Source organism: Schistocerca americana, chromosome 4 (genome assembly GCF_021461395.2).
Source record: "Schistocerca americana isolate TAMUIC-IGC-003095 chromosome 4, iqSchAmer2.1, whole genome shotgun sequence".
NCBI classification, from domain to species: Eukaryota; Metazoa; Arthropoda; class Insecta; order Orthoptera; family Acrididae; genus Schistocerca; species Schistocerca americana.
In genome coordinates, this window is record NC_060122.1 from 775,686,241 (window position 1) to 775,711,451 (window position 25,211).

General features: G+C 40.0%; 1 protein-coding gene across 1 annotated transcript in view; it reads left to right on the top strand.

The window, feature by feature from the left end:
• Nucleotides 1-25,211, top strand: part of LOC124613233 (cilia- and flagella-associated protein 36) — a 148,926-nt gene that overhangs the window by 16,660 nt on the left and 107,055 nt on the right. The window lies entirely within an intron of this gene.

A 25,211-nucleotide genomic window follows, 5' to 3' on the forward strand; every position in this document is an offset into this window, starting at 1 on the left:
GATTTCTCGTGTCATTTCCATTGAATAACCAGAGTTGTTATCGCTTGAGGTTTAACAGAAGATTGTAAATTAACGGTTTTCAGCCCAGCAAAGTCATTGAACGTGGCAATAGCAACTAATCTCGTCCTGTAAATAGCGGTTTACGAGTTCTAGCCACTATTGACCTCGTAAGTGGATGGCCCAAACCATATCTATCCGCTAGCTGTGTGTTGACGTGTTGATCTGTGGAAACGCGAATGTTATGGTTCGCGGTTCCAGCCTCGCTGAACGTAACATTTTTACCCCTTCTGTGTAATAGCTGCAAGCAGTCAGATCAAACATCGATAAGCAAACCGTAAGAAAATACTTTCGGCTCATAGTGCAATGGTGAAAAACTTACAATGCTGCACAACAGGTAACGCCTCTTTCCGCTGCTGAGAAGCAAATTTTGGGTTGCTAGGAATACGTAACTTTATTTATGAAATGCCACGTTTGCATACCTGTTGAGTATGACACAGCATTCCGTTTAAACACAGACCCAATCGAAATCTAAGTGAATAGTGTTTCACTAATTCGTGCAGATACAGGCACGCTTGTGTACAGATACTCAGTTTTGTTAAAACAGGCTTTCGTCGTAGGCTATCGTGGGTAGTTTTATTTCATTTCCTACAATACAGTGCACAGTTTTCGTAAGGTTTCTTTTAGTGTTATTAAAACAATGCTAAGCATGAAAGAGAAATTAATCATCAAAGATATATGCGAATTCTCTGATGTTATCTATAACAGTCTGACTATGCACATGCAGTTTATTTATTACATGCATGTAAAAACCTTGTTCTGAGTTAAAGCTGTCAAACAAGGTTTGAAGAAGAATAAAATGCCACTACCAGACGACAGCTAGTGTAGAAAATACTTTTCTGACTATTTTGGCACGATGCGCTCTCCCCATACATAATACAAAAGCTTCGAGGTCATCTGCTGCCTGGCCGTCTATTAAACCTGAAAAGAACAAAATGACGCAGAAGTTAGCCTTTTTTCCACATGCGACTATTTTGGGTTGATAAGTGAAGAGAATTATGTTCAAAGTTCCATTAAATTGATAGCTTTAGAAGACAGCAGAATTGCGTTTAAAAAAATGTAGTAGCGAATGTAATAGAACACGCGACTTGGTATCAACAGTGCACGACGCTTACCGTTACGCTACTAGCTGTGACACAGCTACAGCACCTCTGGAAGTGAACAACAGTTCCTCCAGAACTTCGGCATTCCACAGTGCTGTGAGATAATGCATATGACCGGATATAGACTTCTGAAAGACAGACAGTTACAGCATTTCTTTTGCACTGCACGATGGTTTCAACAAACAAATAGCGCAATAGAGTAGCTCAAATGGAAAGGAACACTTCCTATTTAAATTTCTGCATCCTACACTGTTGGCAGTTCTGTGTAGGTGGCAGTTACGTTATTTTATTTCGGTGATTACAAAATAGAGTCGAATGTATGCACTGGGTAGCCAAGGCAGCTAGTTCATGGCGATTCGGTCAACCAAGTAAATGAATGTACTGAACATCCTGCAAACCACTGCAGGGAGCCTGTGTGTCGGAATTCTCATCTTGTGTGCCGCAACGGTGTTATGATAGAGAAATGAGGCGTAGAGAAGTGGGTGTGGTGGTCTGTTGGACTGACGATAGTTTCATATGATGTTGGTCTCGGTTCGATTCCAACTTCTGCCGATGTTTTTTTATAGGGAGAGGCAGATTCTATTCTCTTCTGGCTACCGCAAGTGAAGGAGCTATAATGGCATTGTGGTCTGAAAATCACATTAACATGATATTCATTCTCTACCAAGTAGACGTTAGGTGGAACCACAATAAAGTAAGGAGTGGCGACATGTAGAAACTCTATCACCAGTAACTTTTCTTATACTAGTTATTTATTTCTAGTGACGAAACAAACCCTGTGTATGGTCACAGGACACTTATTCCGTCTTTTATTTGAGCTTCTGTATGTCGATAAAATTGGTTCTGAACTGGGAATGCAACTCAGACCGCCCTTAACGCGGAATTTGATCCCTTCGTGACAATACAGCTCGACTACACCTTGTTGTTTGTTCAAAACTGCAGATTCCTCAACATCTCCACATATTGCGCACGAATGGGTTGGAATCCTGGTCCAGCACTAAACTTTTCAATGTGTATTCTGAAGCTCTAGCATAGGAACACCTATCTGCTGGTGGATAATAATTTTTATTTTTAATGCATTTTCATTCGTTGTCAACACTAACGATATCTGACGTTTTTGGCTCCCAGTGAGACACAGAACTATTTGCGAGATCATGTAAGTTCGGAGATGTTATTCCGAGCTGCTGGTGGAGAAAAATTCGGTAAGTGTCGTCTCTTTGTGTGTAGTCAACAACGATATGTTTGGGGTTCGATTCTGAGTCAGCACTGAACACTTCGTCATATTATTTCTAGTTCAAACATGCTCACATGTCGCTGCGGGTGTAACAAACCCATACTTAACGTTCCTTTTCTCTTGAATATAACTACGATATGTGCCGGGTTGGAGTCCTGGAAAGGAAAAAATAGTGTTTCGTCTCGTCATTTCATTTAATACATATAGCTACTGCCCAGAAAGACCGATATGTCAAAGTTGATTGTGCTTCGATAACAATCCGATTAGGTTCTGGGTTCGAATCCCTGTCCAACACAAAGCTTTACTTTACTGCATTTCAAGTAAGTTACTTGTGAAGAAGCAGTATTTAACATCTCTCGTAGTTCGTTAAGAGGGACAACAGATGCTGGGTAGGAATTCGCGACCGTTAAAATGTTTACGTTATGTAATTTAAAGTTGATATTTGTTAACTGGCCGGCCGAAGTGGCCGTGCGGTTAAAGGCGCTGCAGTCTGGAACCGCAAGACCGCTACGGTTGCGGGTTCGAATCCTGCCTCGGGCATGGATGTTTGTGATGTCCTTAGGTTAGTTAGGTTTAACTAGTTCTAAGTTCTAGGGGACTAATGACCTCAGCAGTTGAGTCCCATAGTGCTCAGAGCCATTTTTTTATTTGTTAACTGATACTGTCTAAAATCGAGGTATATCACTCTCTTTATGCCTTGTCAGGAATGACTGTTAATTTCCGTCAGTCACGAAATCTTAGTTTGCATGACCTGGGTTTGAATCCGTATGCAGAACGAATCGGTTCGTCGTGTCATTTGAAGTTCATACATATTCTCAACTAGCTGCTCGTGAATAACGTAAACTTTTAATGACATTTTGTGTTAAATAACAAGTATGGTATGTTACATTGAAGGGGAAATCGTGAATATGACGAATTTACTACGTGCATTACCTATCTAACGTAATAATGAGAGTGCTAACATTTCAGGTATGTCAGTTATTGCAATAAATGCGAGCTCACAAGCCTTAAGGACAGTCTTATCCGTGATGAGGTATTCCTTGATATTTTTAGTATCGTGGTATTACTTTACATCCTGAGTTATTGCGATACAGAGCAGTGTTTTCTAGTGGTGACTTGTTGAAACCATTTTCAATAGTCAAATGACTGTACCAAGGAGTGATTAGAGGACCTGCTAGACAGCTGCGTTATGTGGGTTGCATGGGAATCTGGCGAAATACAATCCAGGTCGTTCGGATACGTTTGAGCATGACTGTACTTCGTTAACAATCCGATTAGGTGCTGGGTTCACAACCCTGTCACAAGCTTTATATGGTGGCATTTTAATTTTAAAAATGAGCATACCTTGTTTCTTGTCAATGACACCATATTAAACGCCGTTGGGGGTAGTTCCCAGCACGGTAACTGTTATGACAGGATTCCCAGTTCAGTACAAACATTTTTGTCATTTATTTTCAGGATCTGAATTGATAACTGATACTGGTGCAATCGTCTATACTTCACGTTTCTTTGTGCCTAGTGATCCGGTCTCAATAAGGCACAAGAAAGCTTAGATTAGGTGGCAATGGCTATAGATGCTAGGTTTGAATCCAGGTCCAGAACGATGACGTTGCTCATGTGATTTAAAGTTCAAATTTCTGTACACGTAGCTGTTGATGTGTTACGAGAACAGTGATATTACTGGTGATTCACCGTGAATGTTGAGATTTCCTTAGAGTGCTTGTTGCCGTTAATCGCGTTTTCTACTGTCGTCCAATATCCAGTTTCCAGAGCTACTCGCCGTTGAGCGACCTTCAGCACGTGGATGGAAAACCTTTTAGAGAGCGAAAAACATTTTCCAATTGCCGTACAGCTTTGTAACTCCATATATTGTCTCAAGTATTGAATTTTGACTAAGAATTACTGTACGATATATGTAAAATAATTCGTTTTCTCAGAACTTTTGGAACGTCACTTCTTGTGATTAAAGTTAGTTTATGAGTGTTATGGGGTTTCTCATCGCTAAGAACGTGTTTTCTAATATGTTTTGTATGACGATATTAGTTGACGCTTAGACTGACTGCCATAAAGACCTTTGGTCTCTTAGTAATCTCTTGCGTACCCATTGTGTGTAGTCAAACGACTGTACCCCACTGGGTTTCGGTGTTTAGAGGACCCGCAACACAGCTACGTTATGTTGGTTGCATTCGGCAGTGACCCACTTTTTTTCCTGTCAAGTGTACCTAACAGATATTTGCCCATCCACTCATTACTCACACACACAATATTTTAGATGACAGCGTGTTCCTTGACCCACGAAACGTTCAGTATTCTCCAGAGGTTACTGTTTTCTATACTTTATTTGATAATATACATAACCAACAAACTAACTTTCTTGATGAGGACTGGAGTCTTCATATCTTACAACAAACTTCCAAAATCTTGTAAGTCTCTCCAGGATAGTTGCACGATCTCGGCTGTTCAATACAAAAGTCAGATCAAAAACTTTCAGCTATCCATATTTCGAATTTTATTTTATTTTGCTACCAGTTTCGGCGTTCGATTACGCCATCTTCAGGCTCCTTCACCATCGTGTAGGAAGACTCCCACCTCTTGTACAATCGAAATAGGGGCCCAGCATAGAGTCACTAGAGTTCGTAGATTTTTTATAATAGCTCGATCTGCGAGCGATGATCGAAGGTATCGCGTTGTAATAGACGGATTCCAGTATCTGCATGCTGGCCCTTCTTTTGATTGTGCAAAAGATGGGATTCTTCTCACACCTCGGTCATGGGGCCTGAAGATGTCGTAATGTAACGACGAAACTCACAGCAAAATAAAATAAAATTGGAATTACAGACGGCTGACTGTGTTTTTGATTTGTCATTTTATATCTTCCAATACGGTCGAATGTGTTTTGGTTTATAGTGTCATACCCACTGTGTACCTGCAAGTACCACTGATATTACCTACGCTTTGGAAACCGTCGATGTGGAACTCGAAGGAATTTGGGAAACTATTATCAATATAGTTTTTCGCTTAACTGTCCTGTCTCCAAGTGTGTATTTATAAGTGTAGACTAATGTTCTTAGTTAACGTTTGTTTAGGTGTGGCCGTCTAAGTGCATTAATGTTTCTCCTATTAGATTATTAATTTAAAAATCTTAAAGAAGAAGTTATCTGTTATGTTTAGGGAAAAGTCTTGTGGCGACTGAACGAGTCATAGCATAAAATATTCGAACGTTTCTACCACTGAAGCAGGTATCTGAAACTTTGTAATATTTTACGCTGTGACGCGCTCACACCTCAGACCCACAACACTTTCGAAACTGCCAACGATTGTGGAAAACTAACCTAGAAAAATACATTCTATTTGTTAAAAATATTTCTCCAAGGGTTTACTTTGTCTCTGAATATGAAGAAACAATTAGTATGCAACGATCCAGTCCCGCTTTCGCCCGAGAACCTACCACAAGATATTTATGCTTCCCCTGGTCACGAAAAGCGACCTATCTTATTTCCGAGAAAATTTTTTATGTTGAAATCGAAGAAATTTTCTTTTTATTCAGCTACAACTTACTGGTTGCACCAAAATCCTCTTCTAAAGTCAAATACAGTCACAGCAAAGAGTACAAAATATGCTCTTTTTATTAAAAAATAGTCTCTCACAATCAAAAAATGTGCCTGCAAAATCCCTGTCGTTTCAGAAGTACATAAGCTTTCATATATTAAAACAAATGTTTTATATCAAAATGAGCAGTAGTAAATATCTTTGCTTCAAAGATTATCATGTGTCAACAGTCGACAGAGTACCTTAGAACTAACAAGCAAAAGCTCTTGCTGCAACATAGGAATTCCAGGTTAAATCAAGATCCACTGCAAGTACTATGACAGTTAGGCAGGAGGTGAGAAAACTTGAATTTCATGGTCAAGCGTCTGCTTATAAGCCACACATCACGCCGTTAAATGGCAAATGACGCCTCGCTTAATGTAAGGAGCGTAAACATTGGGCGACTGAACAGTGGGAAAACGTTGGTGGAGTGACGAATCACGGTACACAATGTGCCCATTCGGGGGAGGGTGTGGGTATGACGAATGCCCAGTGAACGTCATCTGCCAGCGTGTGTAGTTCCAACAGTAAAATTAAGTGGCGGTGGTTTTGGTGTGGTCGTGTTTTTCACGGCGGGGGCTTGCATTCCTTGTTGTTTTGGTTGGCACTATCACAGCACAGGCTTACACTGATGTTTTAAGCACCTTTCCACTGTTGAAGAGCAATTCGGGGACGGCGATTGCCTCTTTCAACACGATCGAGCACCTGTTCATAATGCACGGCCTGTGGCGGAGTGGCTACACGACAATAACACCCCTGTAATGGACTGGCCTGCACAGAGTCCTGATCTGAATCCTATAGTACACCTTTGGGATGTTTTGGAACGCCGACTTCGTGCCAGGCCTCACCGACCGACGTCGATACCTCTCCCTGGGGCAGCACTCCGTGAAGAATGGGCTGCCATTCACCAAGAAACCTTCCAGCACCTGACTGCGAGAGTGGAAGACTAAGGGTGAGCCAACACCATGCTGAATTCCAGCATTACCGATAGTGGGCGCCACGAACTTGTAAGTCATTTTCAGCCAGGTGTCCGGATTTTTTTGATCATATGAAGGGCTTATTTCAATAGTGGTAAAAGTCCATTTTTGTGCATACTGAGTCCTAAAGTTAAATGAGCACAGAAAAATCTGCAGTTGAGATACCAGAAATATTCAAGTATATATATTTCCAATAGACATACTTTAATATATATATATATATATATATATATATATATATATATATATATATATATATATATATATATATACACTTGAATATTTCGGGTATCTCAACTGCAGATTTTTCTGCACAGAAAAATCTGCAGTTGAGATACCAGAAATATTCAAGTATATATATTTCCAATAGACATACTTTAATATATATATATATATATATATATATATATATATATATATATATATATATGTATATATATATATATATACACTTGAATATTTCGGGTATCTCAACTGCAGATTTTTCTGCGCTCATTTAACTTTAGGACTCTGTATCGCAGAATGCAGAAAAATGGACTTGTACCACTATTGAAATAAACCCTTCATATCATCAAAAATATCCGGACACCTGGCTGATACTTGTACCACTATTGAAATAAGCCCTTCATATAGTGTATGCCCTATTCCGAATGGTTTCCGAGACAGAACACTCCTAATGTGCATTTCTGTTTATTTTCTGTATTATTCATTGTCATTGCTTACAATACCCACAGTAGTGTAGAGGAAGTTGAGACGAACATTTTGCTACAGAACGCTTGTTGTCTGTCAAGTAGGGAAACCAACGGGCACGCTCATCGCGCGAGATTTTCAATATTCTCACGATCTCTTCGCGCAAACTGTTAGTTCTAGACAAAAAATAAATAGGATCTTTTTTGTAGCAAATTTAATTTAGTTTAGTTGTGCACTGAGACAAGTTTTCGTTGGAGGGTGCGGTTTTCGAGTTATTAAAGAACAATTGACAGAAGTGATATTAAACGTGTTCTGTTTCGGAAACCGTACGGAGTGTGACGCCTCAAAGCATGTACCTTACCTCCTGACTCACCCTGTATAAGCACCGACACATAGGACAAGGATGAGCGTCGCATCACGTCTTTCCGACGCGCATACCGTGAATGCGGAAACGTGAACTGTAACGACGTTATTACCAAATGCGTCCAAACAGGACGAGCGTGCTGTTATTTCTTTCTTGGCTGCGGAAGCACAAACAACAGTAGACAACAATCGGAGAATGAAGAATATATATGAGGCAGCGTGTCTGTCAGAAACTATGGTTGTAGAAAACTGCGCCGCTGCTTCGTGACAACGCACGTCCCCGTATCGCAAATGCCGTAACGCAGAAGTTTCGCCAGCTCATCCTGCAAACGCTCGAGCACCCGCCCTATAGTCCTGATCTCTCCCCAAGCGATTATAACGCCTTCGGTCCCTTAAAAAAAAAGCCCTTGAATGGTCGGAGATCCCTGTCAGACGAGGATGTGTAGCAGGCCGTTACGGACTTCTTCACGCAGCAGGACACGGTGTCTTACCAAATGAGTATCTTCAACCTGGTAAATCGGCTGGATGATTACCTCAAAGGTCGCGCCAATTTTGCCTGATTGGCATACCGTTTCTTCACTGTATGGCCTGTGAACGGAAACCTTTTGATCACTCCTTTCACAAGATTATAGATTTAATATACCAAACGTTGATGCACTTGTTCCCCTAATTCTTTTGAGCAGCGTATATGCAATTTTTAGGTTATGGTCAAGTGAACAATATGTCTGACCTCTCGTGCGCTAGTCACATCATGTATCTCAGATTGTGCATGCCGCTGAGTATAGTCTTCTGGAACCCGTCGTTCGCATATTCGTGTTGTAGTTGTAGGAACCACACCGATTAGAACAGCAATATCCCTGAAAGATAACTCTCAGTCTCGCTTGTCCACGCTTTGAGGCTGTGCAATTCCGACGCGCGCTAGCTGATTTTCGGCCTCCTTACACGAGACATACCACGAGTTTCTTACAAAAGGCCAACATTCAAATATGATTTCTGGACGAGAAGTCCATTGTGAAATTTCCCTTACTACAGAATGAAGGAGGCATTAATCCTTCTTACTTGGTGCAGTTGTGCTGACATGCTGCTAATTCGAATATCCAAGCATTTAGTGCACGTCATCCCAATCTGGTATTTTTTCATGCGGCTTTCACAGTTTTGCAGTTTTAATGACCAGCAGTGTATGTTGAAAAGTAGGCTATGGTTTTCGTGGAGTAATGAAATTGTTATTAATTTGTACTTCTCTTTAATACAAAAACGACGTGCTAGAGAAAAAAAAAACAACACTTCCTAGTTCCACCACACAACAGAGGTATATCGCGTCCAATTAAGTTGTCGTCCGTCGCCAAATATTGGCAGAAAATTTTCCTTCTTGGTAGTAACATGCAGCAGTGACATGACGGGTGAATGTTACACGTGTGGAAAAGCCCGGTGAGTGAGTAATGGACGCTGTTGCGAGTAGAAAACTGTTCCAGGAAAGAGGTAACATCAATGCACGCTTGCCGCATCGATCTGCAGAAGTTCATACACTTTTCATAATACGCAGGCAGTTGTTTTCAGGTGTGTCACGTGTCATACGGATGTTACTGTTCCCTAGCGTGCACACAAAAAAATGCGGCTTACTTGTATCGGGCACGTTTCGAATTCTAGTGGCGAACCTTCCCCTTACAACACTCTGCCTGTATTAGCGTAGGTGGTTTCTTGCTATGCGATCCGAGTTATTCTGTCTCTGAAATGCCTGACGGTAGTGTAATGTTTATGCTGGCCAGCAATAATTTCACCCCTGAGCGCTCTAAATTCATTGGCTTGCAAAACATAAAACAAAAGTAACCTAAGTTTTATAGATCAGTGGAACTCGGACCATATATACGAGGGCGTGCTGAAAAGTAATGCCTCCGAGTTCTCCATTCTGTTCTCAATATCGGTTGAGGCATTACATGTCATGGATGTTATTCCGTCAACTGCCCCGTTTCGCTGATGGAAGTTGCAATCGTTTGTCCCTACAGGGTTCCGAATTGTAGCGTGTATCACGGCGGTGTGTAATGTAATGTCGATGCATGAGAAACAGCATGCTGTAATCGAGTTTCTAATAGCTTTAAAACGTCCTCACTTGTAGCACCCTCTCCTTTAGCATGACAATGACAGACCACAACCGAACGAGGTGGCGCAGTGGTTAGACGCTGGACTCGCATTCGGGAGGACGACGGTTCAATCCCGAGTCCGGCCATCCTGATTTAGGTTTTCCGTGATTTCCCTGAATCGCTCCAGGCAAATGCTGGGATGGTTCCTTTCAAAGGGCACGGCCGACTTCCTTCCCCATCCTTCCCTAATCTGATGAGACCAATGACCTCGCTGTCTGGTCTCCTTCCCCCAACAAACCAACCAACCAACAGACCACACACGAGCGCTGCGACATCTTCAAGAAAGCGACGCTTTGGGTTCATTGTCATCGACCATCCTCCATACAGTCCCGACTTGGCCCCATGCGATTTTCATGTTCCCAAAACTGAAAGAGGACTTAGCTTTGATACAAGAATCATAGCCGCATTTGTGATGGTGAAACCCCAGCTGTGCAACGTATTGTGCCGGGCCGAGACTCGAAACCGGATTTGCCGCTGTACATGAGCGGTCACTTGTTCCTTCACACATAAATGCACATCTGAAAGACACTGCAGAGTTTATCGAAAGAATACAGGCACTATAATATGGTACTTCATGCTTAAAAAGGAGGTCGCTATTTCAGTCATATGTCTCTCCCTGTACAAGATTCACAGTATCTATGGAGGTACAGGATATAGACAAAACGGTGACGTATGGAAGTTTGGCTCTGTCCGGGAGTGTGCTCGGATAGCCGAGGCGGTTAAGGCGACTGCTCGCGTGAAGCAGGAAATCCGGGTTCGAGTTCCATCCAGCACCAATTTTCTTTGTCACCAGTACATTGTGCAGCTGGAGTTTCGCCATATTTGCAAATGCGAATATGATTTCCGCATTTCATGCAGCGGACGGTCGCACGAGTGCCTGTTCCTTCAGACACGCATGCATACCTGAAGGACATTGTGGAGTACATCGGAACAACACGGGTACTGCAATGTGGAACGTCACTTTGATTGTGATGAGGCGGTGCAAGCAAAGGTGACGTTGTGGCTCCGTCTACAAATTCAAACATTCTAAAGTGAACGTATCAATAAACTGGCCTCTCATTGGGAGAAGTGTGTTCGCCGTCAGCGTGACTATGTTGAGAAATAAATACGTAGACATGGAGAATAAAGAAGTAGAATGTTGATACAGTTTGTTTTATTTGACAGTCTTTAAGATTTCTCACAAAAAAAATGGTGGCATTACTCTTCAGCACGCCCATGTAGGGAGAATTGCTAGGGAATTGTACAGAAAGTAACTGAAAAAAATACGCAGTGAGACGAACAGAAATAACACTTTTATTCAAAGAGAATAATTATAGGGAAGTCACAGCAGTCCCTGGTGGTAGTGAAGCCATCGCGTCTTTGATGTCCGGGACATTACAAAAGGTGGAACATGGTTCTTAAGAGGATGTGTAAGCACCACGCATGTCATTGCATGATTGCAGCGTGCTCCCATGAAGGATAAAAGTTTGGTAAGGAGTTCTTGTGGTAGGGTGTTGCATCCCTCCAACAGTACCGGTTGACAGCTGATGGATTGATTGTTGGTGGATGTGGCCGTGCTGCAAAACATCCCACATGTATTCGATGGAATTCATGTCGGGGTACTGGCAGATCAGTCCATTCGCCGAACATCGTTCACTGCAAAGAGATCTTCCACCTGCGGAGATCGATAGGTCAGCATTGCCGTCCATAAAAATGAGGCATGGGCCGTAAAGACGCACATATGGACGGAGTACAGTGTAACAATAGTGTTGACCGGTGCGTGTGTCGTGTTATAAAATTTGGAGGTCACTTACAACTATGCAGCATTGTGCTTGCTCACAGCTGGAGTCCGAGCACTTACAGACTTACGACGTACTCTTGGAAATGGTTCGAGATATCGGGCGCCCTATTTGCCATGCGTCTGTTAAGGGGCCCCGCAAAGTCCTATCTTTCCAATGTTAAAATAACGCCCATTAAATACGAGGGTAATCCCAAAAGTAAGGTCTCCTATTTTTTATAAGTTCATGAACCTGTATATTTCTACAATGGTTTACATCAGTTTACAGCTTGAACATTTAGCTATTTTTCGACATAATCGCCATTTCTGTAGATGCATTTTTGTAGACGCTGTGGCAGTTTTTGTATGGCCATGGCATACCAGCTCGCCGCCATGCTGTTCAGATTAGATTAGATTAGATTAGATTAATACTAGTTGCATGGATCATGAATACGATATTTCGTAATGATGTGGAATTAGTCGAATTTTCCAATACATGACATAATTAGGTTAATTTAACAACATACTTAAGTTAATATAACAACTTTATTTTTTGTGTTTCTTTATTTTTTTATTTTTAATATTTTTTTTTCTTACTTTATATCTAAAAATTCCTCTATGGAGTAGGAGTTGTCATTCAGAAATTCTTTTAATTTCTTTTTAAATACTTGTTGGTTATCTGTCAGACTTTTGATACTATTTGGTAAGTGACCAAAGACTTTAGTGCCAGTATAATTCACCCCTTTCTGTGCCAAAGTTAGATTTAATCTTGAATAGTGAAGATCGTCCTTTCTCCTAGTATTGTAGTAATGCACACTGCTATTACTTTTGAATTGGGTTTGGTTGTTAATAACAAATTTCATAAGAGAGTATATATACTAAGAAGCTACTGTGAATATCCCTAGATCCTTAAATAAATGTCTGCAGGATGATCTTGGGTGGACTCCAGCTATTATTCTGATTACACACTTCTGTGCAATAAATACTTTATTCCTCAGTGATGAATTACCCCAAAATATGATGCCATATGAAAGCAATGAGTGAAAATAGGCGTAGTAAGCTAATTTACTAAGATGTTTATCACCAAAATTTGCAATGACCCTTATTGCATAAGTAGCTGAACTCAAACGTTTCAGCAGATCATCAATGTGTTTCTTCCAATTTAATCTCTCATCAATGGACATACCTAAAAATTTGGAATATTCCACCTTAGCTATATGCTTCTGATTAAGGTCTATATTTATTAATGGCGTCATACCATTCACTGTACGGAACTGTATGTACTGTGTCTTATAAAAATTCAGTGAGAGTCCGTTTACAAGGAACCACTTAGTAATTTTCTGAAAGACAGTATTGACAATTTCATCAGTTAATTCTTGTTTCTCAGGTGTGATTACTATACTTGTATCATCAGCAAAGAGAATTAACTTTGCCTTTTCATGAATATAGAATGGCAAGTCATTAATATATAATAAGAACAACAAAGGACCCAAGACTGACCCTTGTGGAACCCCATTCTTGATAGTTCCCCAGTTTGAGGAATGTGCTGATCTTTGCATGTTACGAGAACTACTTATTTCAACTTTCTGCACTCTTCCAGTTAGGTACGAATTAAACCATTTGTGCACTGTCCCACTCATGCCACAATACTTGAGCTTGTCTAGCAGAATTTCATGATTTACACAATCAAAAGCCTTTGAGAGATCACAAAAAATCCCAATGGGAGGTGTTCGGTTATTCAGATCATTCAAAATTTGACTGGTGAAAGCATATATGGCATTTTCTGTTGAAAAACCTTTCTGGAAACCAAACTGACATTTTGTTAGTACTTCATTTACAGATATGTGAAGCTACTCTTGAATACATTACTTTCTCAAAAATTTTGGATAAAGCTGTTAGAAGGGAGATTGGACGGTAATTGTTGACATCAGATCTATCCCCCTTTTTATGCAAAGGTATAACAATAGCATATTTCAGTCTATCAGGGAAAATGCCCTGTTCCAGAGAGCTATTACACAGGTGGCTGAGAATCTTACTTATCTGTTGAGAACAAGCTTTTAGTATTTTGCTGGAAATGCCATCAATTCCATGTGAGTTTTTGCTTTTAAGCAAGTTTATTATTTTCCTAATTTCAGAGGGAGAAGTGGGTGAGATTTCAATTGTATCAAATTGCATAGGTATGGCCTCTTCCATTAACAGCCTAGCATCTTCTAATGAACACCTGGATCCTACTATATCCACAACATTTAGAAAATGATTATTAAAAATATTTTCGACTTCTGACTTTTTGTTCGTAAAGTTTTCATTCAATTTGATGGTAATACTGTCTTCCTCTGCTCTTGGTTGACCTGTTTCTCTTTTAATAATATTCCAAATTGTTTTAATTTTATTATCAGAGTTGCTGATTTCAGACATGATACACATACTCCTGGATTTTTTAATAACTTTTCTTAATATAACACAGTAGTTTTTATAATTTTTGATAGTTTCTGGGTCACTACTCTTTCTTGCTGTCAGATACATTTCCCTTTTCAGGTTACAAGATATTTTTATACCCTTAGTAAGCCATGGTTTGTTACAAGGTTTCTTACAAGTATATTTAACTATTTTCTTGGGGAAGCAGTTTTCAAATGCATTTACAAAAATGTCATGAAATAAATTATATTTTAAATTGGCATCAGGTTCACGGTACACCTCATCCCAGTCTAACTGCTGTAGGCTTTCCCTGAAATTTGCAATTGTTAAATCGTTGACTGAACGTACTACTTTGGAGGACTGTTTAGTATTGCTGAATGGAGCTATGTCATATATTGTAACTAGCTGTGCACCATGATCAGAAAGACCATTCTCAACAGGCTGAGCATTTATCTGGTTAAACTTATCTTGGTCTATAAAGAAGTTATCTATCAGTGAGCTGCTATCCTTTACCACCCGAGTAGGAAAATCAATAACGGGTGTCAAATTGAAAGAACCGAGTAATACTTCAAGGTCATTTTTCCTATTACCCTCTTTCAGAGAATCTACATTGAAGTCCCCACAAATAATAATTTGCTTCCCCCTGTCTGACAGATAGCACAACAAGGAGTCCAAATTTTTCAGAAATAGATGAAAATTTCCTGATGGGGACCTATATACAGTTACAATTATAAATGTGCCTTTATTTAATTTAAGCTCACAGGCACATGCTTCTATATGTTTCTCTACACAAAACTTTTTTGTTTCTATACTTTTTGCACAATGATAACTTTTGACATATATGGCAACTCCTCCTTTCTCCATATTTTCTCTCATTACATGTACAGAGAGCTTATAACCACTTACATTTACCTTATCTATATCAGTAACAATGTGATGCTCAGACAGGCATAGTATATCTATTTCATTCTCAGCTTCTAAACAAACCAGAAGCTCATCTACTTTATTCTTTAAACTCCCAATATTTTGATGAAATATACTTACATTATTTTTAATTATACTTTTATGAGAACCTTTCCTTATTCTAACATTTGCAGTACTCTCCTGTCTGAGTTTCTCATTGTGCTTAGGCCTAGTTCCTATACCAGTGGTCACATGGTGTTCAGAGAGGCAAATTATGTCAACTGGGTTGGGTGACTTTAATTCATCAATGGAATTACCTAGGACTGAGATACAACTTGGTGGAGATAAAATTTCTGGTGATTGGTGAAAATTTATAGTTGATAGCTGTGATTGGTGATCCAATGTGCTAGAACTGTGCTGTTTAATTTCTTTCCTAAACTGAAGATTTGTTTCAATCCTGACCTCTCGTAGAACTTGACATCTTTCTGTCTTACCTATCCTAAAAAAGGTGCTGCTCCAACACCTGTAACCACTGGTATTTTACCATTCATGGCAGTGCCTCCCCCCCCTTAAATTTCCTGCTATTACCCCAGCCAGTTTCCCCTTCCCTTCCCTTTCCTGTTGAGAAGTAGGCCATGCCTGGTATAGTCCCACCAACTGAGATAATCAACAGGAACCACACCAATATGAGCCCCCGCACCTGATCCAAGCAGCCGTTCCAACTCCAAATTAACTCTCCCAACAGAAGAGTTCAAATGAGGCCGGTCATGGCGTCTCAGGACAGATACAAATTCAACATTGGTGTGTCTCAATGCTGACGCAATCTTTACCAGGTCACACTCTATACTGTACCCAGGATCTCTGTCGATGCTGTTCCCTGGCCCTCCCACAATAACCACGGTGTCTTCCCTGGTAAATCCTTTACAGAGTGAACCTAAATCCTCTGTCACCTGATCCAGACTAGCACTTGGTTTGAAAAAATTTGTGACCTGGTATTCTGGTCCTAATTCCTCCTGCAGAAGTTGGCCTACACCTCTGGCATGAGAACTGCCTAACAACAAAACTTTCTTCCTTTTCGATGACTTTCCTACATTCTTTATCAATTTCCTATTGAAAGTTTGTTGTGTCCTGTCTACACCTACCTCTGCTTGAGGCTCATCAGTTTCTAACTGAAGCAACAGGTCAAACTTATTTTTGACATTCACCACAAAACTGTCAGACTTAGTTCTAGGCCTATTCCTTCTGCTACCTGTTGCCACTTCCCACCTCTCTTTGCCCTTCTCCCTCCTTAACCTGTCCAGATCTTCCCTAGCCTGATCTAGCTCAGCCTGAAGGGCAGCAATTTTCCCCTCCTGTTCCACTATCTTCCTATCTCTGCTGCAAATCCTACATAACCACTGATGAGCCTGATCCACTTTCCCAACACCCACGCCACTGCAGTCCCCCCCCAGGGAAAAAAACTACTGCATCCATCACACCAAACCCTGGAACTAACAATTCTACGGCAAGTCAGGCACTTCTCACTCATGGCACAAATAATACTTTAGCTAGAATAAATCAATTAAATTACCAAAAATCAAAAAAGACGTTACAAGAATTAAGCCTATTCACAAATGTATATAAGCAAGTTTCTGATTTAAAATTCCGCTGTTTTTCTGAGATCTGTATTAAAACAACGAAGGTATACGCTATTTATTATATATTTCACTCGATGGAATGAAAAGAAGGACAATTAAACGAGATACTTTAACTTTGATTCTCCAAAAACGTTACGAGAATTAGGCCTATAAACAAATGTATATAGGCAAGTTATGAACCTCTTCTTTCACCTCTTCGTCGGAGCTGAATCGCTGGGACCACAATTCACGCTGACAGGTACTGTGAGACTCTAAACAGGCAATTCAGAACCGAAGAAGAGGAATGTCGAGCAAGGGCGTACACATTCTCCATGATAACGCTCGCCCACACATCGCTTGGCAAACCGCTGCTCTCCTGCAACAGTTTCAGTAGAACATAATCACCCATCCACCCTATAGTCCTGACTTGTCTCCCAGTGACTATCACCTGTTCCCTAGGTTAAAAGAACATCTGGCCGGAAAGCGATTCATCTCCGACGACGAAGTGAAAGAAGAGGTTCATAACTTTCTGAACAGCATGGCGGCGAGCTGGTATGACATGGACGTACAAAAACTGCCACAGTGTCTACAAAAATGCATCGACAGAAATGGTGAATGTGTCGAAAAATAGCTAACTGTTCAAGCTGTAAACTGATGTAAACCATTGTAGAAATAAACAGGTCTATGTACTTATAAAAAATAGGAGACTTTACTTTTGGGATTACCCTCGTATATGTTTACTCAGAAAGTACTTGAGTTACGAAGCTGAAATTTTTACAGATTATTTATTGGAGTATTGGCTACAACTTAACATACGGATTTTTAAAAATTTGAATTCAGTTGATGGAGAGTAATGAAAATTCACTACCTTTTTGTGCAATTTTTACTTTATAAATTCAACAATATACAGGTTTTTGGAAAAAAGGCTGTGTTAAGTTACGAAGAAGAGACTATAACATTTCCTGAAAATGTGAAGCAAGTGGGTTTGGTACATCCTCAGAAAAGTTGTATGAAAAAATAAAACTTTTGGGAATCGGGAGACAAAGTTTCGATTATCTTTTTAGTGCATTCCGTGTCCATAGGATGGATTATCTTCTTCTTCTGCAAACTCCTCCCCCAGCTTCCGTTTTGTCCTCCGCCTGTTTATTCTGGCTTGTATTTCTAGGCTATTTACAGCCCCGTCAGTAGCCCGAAGACATTCCTTGTCTAAAGCAAGCATCTTTCGTACCATGTTGAAATCTATTTTCATTCCCATATTTTGAAATACTTTGCACCTTGCTACGTTGCCATCATTGAAAGTAGCAACAGCATCACGCACACCAAAGTGAAGTGTTTCTATTCCAACAAACACACTCTTGGGGATTCTTGACCAAATAACACTGTTTACACTTTCATTGGGGTATTGAGTTTTTCCATGAACACACTCTTTCAACTGTTCAGATGCTACGTCTCTGAAAATAAGTATTTCCACCTCCACTACTGCATCAGTCATACTATTTTGAGTGTAAACTTCACCAGTTAGCAATACTTTGTTGCACTTACACCAGCTTGTTCTCTTTTGGGACACAAGTAATGATGGAGGCTTTCATCGGTTGAAAAAGTATGAAAAAAAAAAGAGTCCAAACAATCTTCTTCATTTCATCGACACTTTGCGTGTTTTCCCTAATAGCCATTCCATAACATTTCTGTGTTTTGTCAATTGCGCTATCATTAACCGTACCTTCCCATCCAAACCCTTACCATCACTGAGTTTTTGTGTTTTGTACCAAGCTTTCAGTATCCGAAGTCTTGATCGCATTCGTTTCTGTACGTGTCCAGTACACTCAAATTGCTGCACTACTACATCATCACCATAGGGCTTCAGTTCTTGAACTTTTAGAATCATCGTCACATATCGCTCTTTATCACACGCAACAGAACGTTGAAAATTACTAGTAACACCAGCCGCTTCCATTACTCCACTACTGCCGCTATAGTTAGCTGTATAATTATTTTCATGTTGTAAGGGGTTCACCACCCTGCTGGAGCAAATGTAATCTCGATGTATTGCTCACTTGCTAGAACGACAATTCACAGGCGCTGCCTGAGACATGAAATATCTTTGCCCCTGTTAAAAGAGAGCTGCGATAGAGTCGCAGGTTAGAGCAGTCTCTGCCGCAGTTGCAGTCGCTCGCTGCTACAGTGTAGATGTAGTCTGTCTCTGGTACAGCGCAAGTTTACAGTTAGTAGTTTTTAAAATCACAGTGCAGGACAGATTGTAAAATTTTATTATATGGAACTGAATAATAATTGTGATCAGCCGCAGAACTAAATGATACCATGGAATGAGACGATGATGAACAAATGAATAATTGTTGATATAATGAAAAATCAACAGTGTAATTAAGTCAACCATCTATTGTAAGGTAAATTTTATTATTTTTATTGGCATGCGCGTAGTTAAGTCACTTCTCTGAAATGTTAATATGAATTCCTTTCAATTTTTTCTTTTATAATTCGTCAGCACCAATTGACCCAGATTTGTATTATATTCAATTTTCCCGTGCATTGGATTATAGATCTTTATCAATAACGTAAAAAAATTTCAGAATATAATTGTTTTTACCAGTCAACTATATAAGCATAATTTCCCCTTCAGTCATTACCAGCCCCGATCCAGTCATTTATCTACACTACTGGCTATTAACATTGCTACACCACGAAGACGACATGCTACACATGCGAAATTTAATCGACAGGAAGAAGATGCTGTGATATGTAAATGATTAGCTTTTCAGAGCATTCACACAAGGTTGGCGCCGGTGGCGACACTTCAACGTACTGACATGAGGAAAGTTTCCAACCGATTTCTCATACACAAACAGCAGTTGAATGGCGTTGCCTGGTGAAACGTTGTTGTGATGCCTCGTGTAAGGAGGAGAAATGCGTACCATCACGTTTCCGACTTTGACAAAGGTCGGCTTGTAGCCTATCGCGCTTGCGGTTTATCGTATCGCGACATAGCTGCTCGCGTTGGTCGAGATCCAATGACTGTTAGCAGAATATGGAATCGGTGGGTTCAGGAGGGTAATACGGGACGCCGTGCTGGATCCCAGCCTCGTATCACTAGCAGTCGAGATGACAGGCATCTTACCCGCATGGCTGTAATGGATCGTGCAGCCAAGTCTCGATCCCTGAGTCAACAGATGGGGACGTTTGCAAGACAACAACCATCTGCATGAACAGTTCGGCGACGTTCCCAACAGCATGGACTATCAGCTCGGAGACCATGGCTGCGGTTACCCTTGACGCTGCATCACAGACAGGAGCGCTTGCGGTGGTGTACTCAATGACGAACCTGGGTGCACGAATGGCAAAACGTTATTCTTTCGGATGAATCCAGGTTCTGTTTACAGCATCATGATGGTCGCATCCGTGTTTGACGACATCATTGTGAACGCACATTGGAAGCGTGTATTCGTCATCGCCATACTGACGTATCACCCAGCGTGATGGTAAGGGTTGCCATTGGTTACACGTCTCGGTCACCTCTTGTTCGCATTGACGGCACTTTGAACAGTGGACCTTAGATTTCAGATGTGTTACGACCCGTGCCTCTACCCTTAATTCGATCCCTGCGAAACCCTACATTTCAGCACGAGAATGCACGACCTTATGTTGCAGGTCCTGTACGAGCCTTTCTGGATACAGGTAATGTTCGACTGCTGCCCTGGCCAGCACATTCTCCAGATCTCTCACCAATTGAGAACGTCTGGTCAATGGTGGCCGAGCAACTGGCTCGTCACAATACGCCAGTCACTACTCTTAATGAACTGTGGTATCGTGCTGAGGCTGCATGGGCAGCTGTACCTGTACACGGCATCCAAGCTCTGTTTGACTCGATGCCCAGGCGTCTCAAGGCCGTTATTACGGCCAGGGGTGGTTGTTCTGGGTACTGATTTCTCAGGATCTATGCACCCAAACTGCGTGAAAATGTAATCACATGTCAGTTCTAGTATAATATGTATTTGTCCAATGAATACCTGTTCATCATCTGCATTTCTTCTTGGTGTAGCAATTTCAATGGCCAGTAGTGTAAATTAAAATATTCCAGAAATTTTGTCAGTTCATACACATGTGTTCTTTAGTAGCCAGACGAGCAGCTGCGCAGCTGTGTCACTAAGTAAAGTCAGTTTTTCTCGTAATTCAGATCTCAGACAAATGTTATCCAGTATTAATAGATAGGCCAGCATTGCACTGAGCTGTCCCATTTACAAGCAGATGTATAGACAGCGTTATCTGGCGACACCATCATGCGGTAAGAATTTTTCAGTTTCTTATGCTTCCAGTTTTTCCTTCCCACAGCGTTCGCAAGGGAGATTTTCAAGTTGGATTCTAGGACCTCTAAAGTTAAGTGACAGAAATGAAACCAATACAGTAAAAGTAACCTGCACAATTGAAATTAATGTTCCGCATATGAAAGAAACATTGCTTGAACGAGTCTACTTTAAAGAATGAAATGTGATTCCTTTACACTTTAGACTATGTAATCGGAACGACTAGTACGCCTGGTTTTGCAAGCTCGCATGTTTTATCAAAATACTTCCACAGACGCTAATGTTTGGCCGTACTAACACGATGAACGTCAGCTTCAAGTTTGTGACATCATGACAACTCCCCTTTCACACCCCGATGGTGAAATCACATAAATCCAGTATGGCGAACCTGTTTATCTGCCGTAAGCCAGTAGCTGTATAGCTTGTTCAACGGAATATTATGAGGGGAAATCTCCTGCTGCGCTGACAACATTCGCAGCTCACATTACGATCTGGCCAGTGATGGAAATGACGCAGGGAAGTAAAAAGGTTTCATGAAGGCGCCTTACAACTATGTTCATGTTCATATCTGGTACTTATTTGTAGCTAAAAATATGAAATGAAATTAAATTAATGCCACAGCTTAAGGTCAAGCACTTCACTACGAAAAGGTTAGCCCAGACCCATTTAGTGTAAGCTCGTCCAATTGGCAAGAATGCTGTCAAGCGTCACGAAAACTTCCGTATTCTGTCGACGAATTCTGAACAGTACTAGGGGGAGCGCCCCAAGAAAAGTTGGATAAACTGTATGGTATGGTTACGTTACGTGAATGCAGTGGCCCTCATCGTACAAAAGAAGAAACAGCAAGATTACTTGACGCAAACATTTACGTATGGTGCTAGTCAATTACTTGGATCGCCGCTACATGAATGTGAAAGAAAAGGGAATGGTATTTTACATGTCCACTACTTTCACTTAATGGGGGAAGCTTTTTGAATTTAAATAAAAAAAACTGCGAGTTACTTGTAAACAGTGGCCTACCAATCACACTTTTTCATGTAAACCAAAAAAACATCAAACTAGAAGTGTGAGTCATAGAAACATAACTAGACACACCCCACAATCACATTCTTCAGTTTACCAGATAGAGCTAATCAATCAATGAAAAAATAATCTACTGACTGCCATACTAATTACCTTTAAAGTTGATAGTCTGTAATGCCACAACATTTCAACACCGAGCAATTCACGTGTTTATTGCCTCTTTTTAGGGACTATTATGGACCCAACAGCTCAGAAAAGACCTTCACAAACATCAATTAAATCGTTTTTTCAAAGTGAAGCACCAAAACTGGAATCATCCAATGGCGACCTTAAAGAAATGGTGAAGATACGTTAGAAATTCGGGAAACTAGCTCTAGTTTCACTTCTTGTTCTCAGTCTGATGTAGTCAGTTCAGAAGATAGGTACGATTGTGTTAACCTTTCTATATTTCCACCCCCATTTGTAATAAAATGACATTTCTTCGTTTACTGACAAAAGTAACTTGGGTTCTTTGGGGGAAGAGACCAAACAGCGAGGTCATCGGTCGACAAAAGTAACTTAACCAATGTTGACCCATTTGAAATATTAAGTAGTTTATGGGTAACTATGCAGAGAAAGAAAACATTTGAAGTGCATTGTTGCGTAATATACTGCAGTTTACAGGCGCTAAATACGGAGCGATTTGCATCAACTTCAACAAGCATTATTGAAGGGAAAACTTGTTCATCTTTGGGAAATATTGCACTGATGATCGTTCCTTTTCGGGAACCGTTTGGATTTACTCGTTTTCCATTCCTTTTTTATTTAATTGTGTGCTATACTGATTTCAGGTAAATTTCAAGAAAAACTATCAATTACGCCCAAGTATTACTTCTGTATGATAAATTTATATGGGGCTACTACCTTTTGTAGATAGGTTGTTTGGTTCGATTTCTTCAGCTGGATGTGGTCTCAGAACGCTTCACTTTAATCTGGTGATGTGACAAGCCAGTGACCGAACCCAGGACAAACTGAACAGAAGTAAGAATTGCGGAATCTGTTTACGACCAAGTATAGACAAACTCAAGCGCCATTCGCTTTCGAGAAACTTGTAGTCGTATAAGAACATGTCTTGGTTTTCAGTTAGTTTACAGAAAATCGCATATATTTATGTGCCCATTACTAGCATGAAATAACTGAAAGTGAACTATAATTTGTCAGACCAACATTAACAGTTTCCTTTTGCGGTTTGAGGGTATGCAAATTAAGTACGCCGAAAAGTGTCATACTGTGTGGAAAGTGAAGGCTTTCTTTGGAAAATTTACGGCTTCCAACACAGGAGCTGAGAGACTGCATAAATATTCTGGGAGATCATCGAAACTTAACGAGCGAAAAGGAACAAGACTTTTTTTTCAAATCTTGATAACATGCCACACGTCATTGCTTTGAAGATCTTTGTAATCGAAAAAGATAACCAGTTTTTGATTAATAAGTTGTTTGAAAAGCCCCCAAGGTACATGCATGGAATCATTCATTAGTTACTTGAGAAAGAGAACTGAGTGATCACAGGCAACATCTAAAAGACGGAATGAAATGAATATAAAAATCAACAAATCATAAATTACTTATTAATGTAGTTAAAAGATAAATTTTACACACAAATGTACTTGAGAATAAAATACAACAATAATCCACTATTAGTTTAATGCTGGCAATTTTATGCGTGTTTTGATCTTTTAACTTATTACGGAAAACGGCAGGAAAAAGTTGTCCTTGAAACTCGCACCAATTGACTTTTCTGTTAAGTCATTAGTTTCTGTAACAATGGTGTAGCATGCGGCCTCTATTAGGTGTGTGTGTGTTTTTTAACTGAAAATATTTTGGGAAAAGGTCTGTTGTATTTACATTACAGACACAAGATACATGAAATGATTATATTAATAGTTTTCAAAGTAACTGTGAATTACTTTTTTTGTGATCGAAAGGAATCCATCGTGCAAGGTGGATGGTGAAAACCAATTATGTATTGAAAAAATTAAGTTCCTTGATGACGTTGAACTGTCACCACAACAACAGTCTGCAAGTTGTTCTGTTTGTATTTTCGTTAACGCTGTGTATGTCCAAGCATAACCCTGTCCAGCTAGTAAGCCAAAGCTCCACATTTGGATTTGAGAAATTGTTGAGAACTTCATATGTATATCAGCTTGTCAACAGTGATATCCTGTGAGTGGTTTAATAAAAACTGAAATGTCATCTACAGTTCTTGCCCCTTGTTCTGTCGCCCTAATCTTCTGAATAAAAAATTAAAAGTCACTATATTGATCGGGAAGCAGTACCAACAGACAAAGATACATACGGATTCAAGGAGATACATAGGGATTCAAGTAGGAATTGATCAAATCGCAAAAATTATGACTAATGGTGTTGAACTGCTCATTTCTAATAAAACAAGAGTGTATTTAAACAATAGCATATCAGTGACAAATTCTTAAAACAGATCTTAGATAGTGGCAAGTAAATGAAAATGTCGACGCTCTACACCTAGATACTAAACTAAACGTTGTAAATTATCCGACTAAGACAGGTGGAAAATTCATGTAATACTGTATGAAGTAATTTACAAAAAAAAAAAAGAAAAAAAAGACGAAAAACAAAAGCTATATATATCAGATTGTGCCAGAATATCCTCATAACTTTAGCGGGCAGAGAAGAGAACCCTTAATCGAAAAATGTGTATGTTTAAAAGAAATTGTTATTTTCTCGTCATGTTTGAGTGACACACTTAGTAAACAGTAGGTTTATAAGGTGTTTGTAGATTGTTTCATTGAAGTTAATGGAGCAAAACAGTACTAATAATGAAATATATTTCGAGATAAAAAGTAAGTACGATTCTTTGCCATCGTACGATTTTTCAGCTGAAGAGACATACCTTCGCCTTTTCCTACGGATCTAAAATCAAGCACAACTCATTCTTTTGTGCAAAGAAACAAAACTAGGATGCAGCACAAGGAAACAAACAAACATGAAAAATATAGCCTTCCTAAGTGTTATAT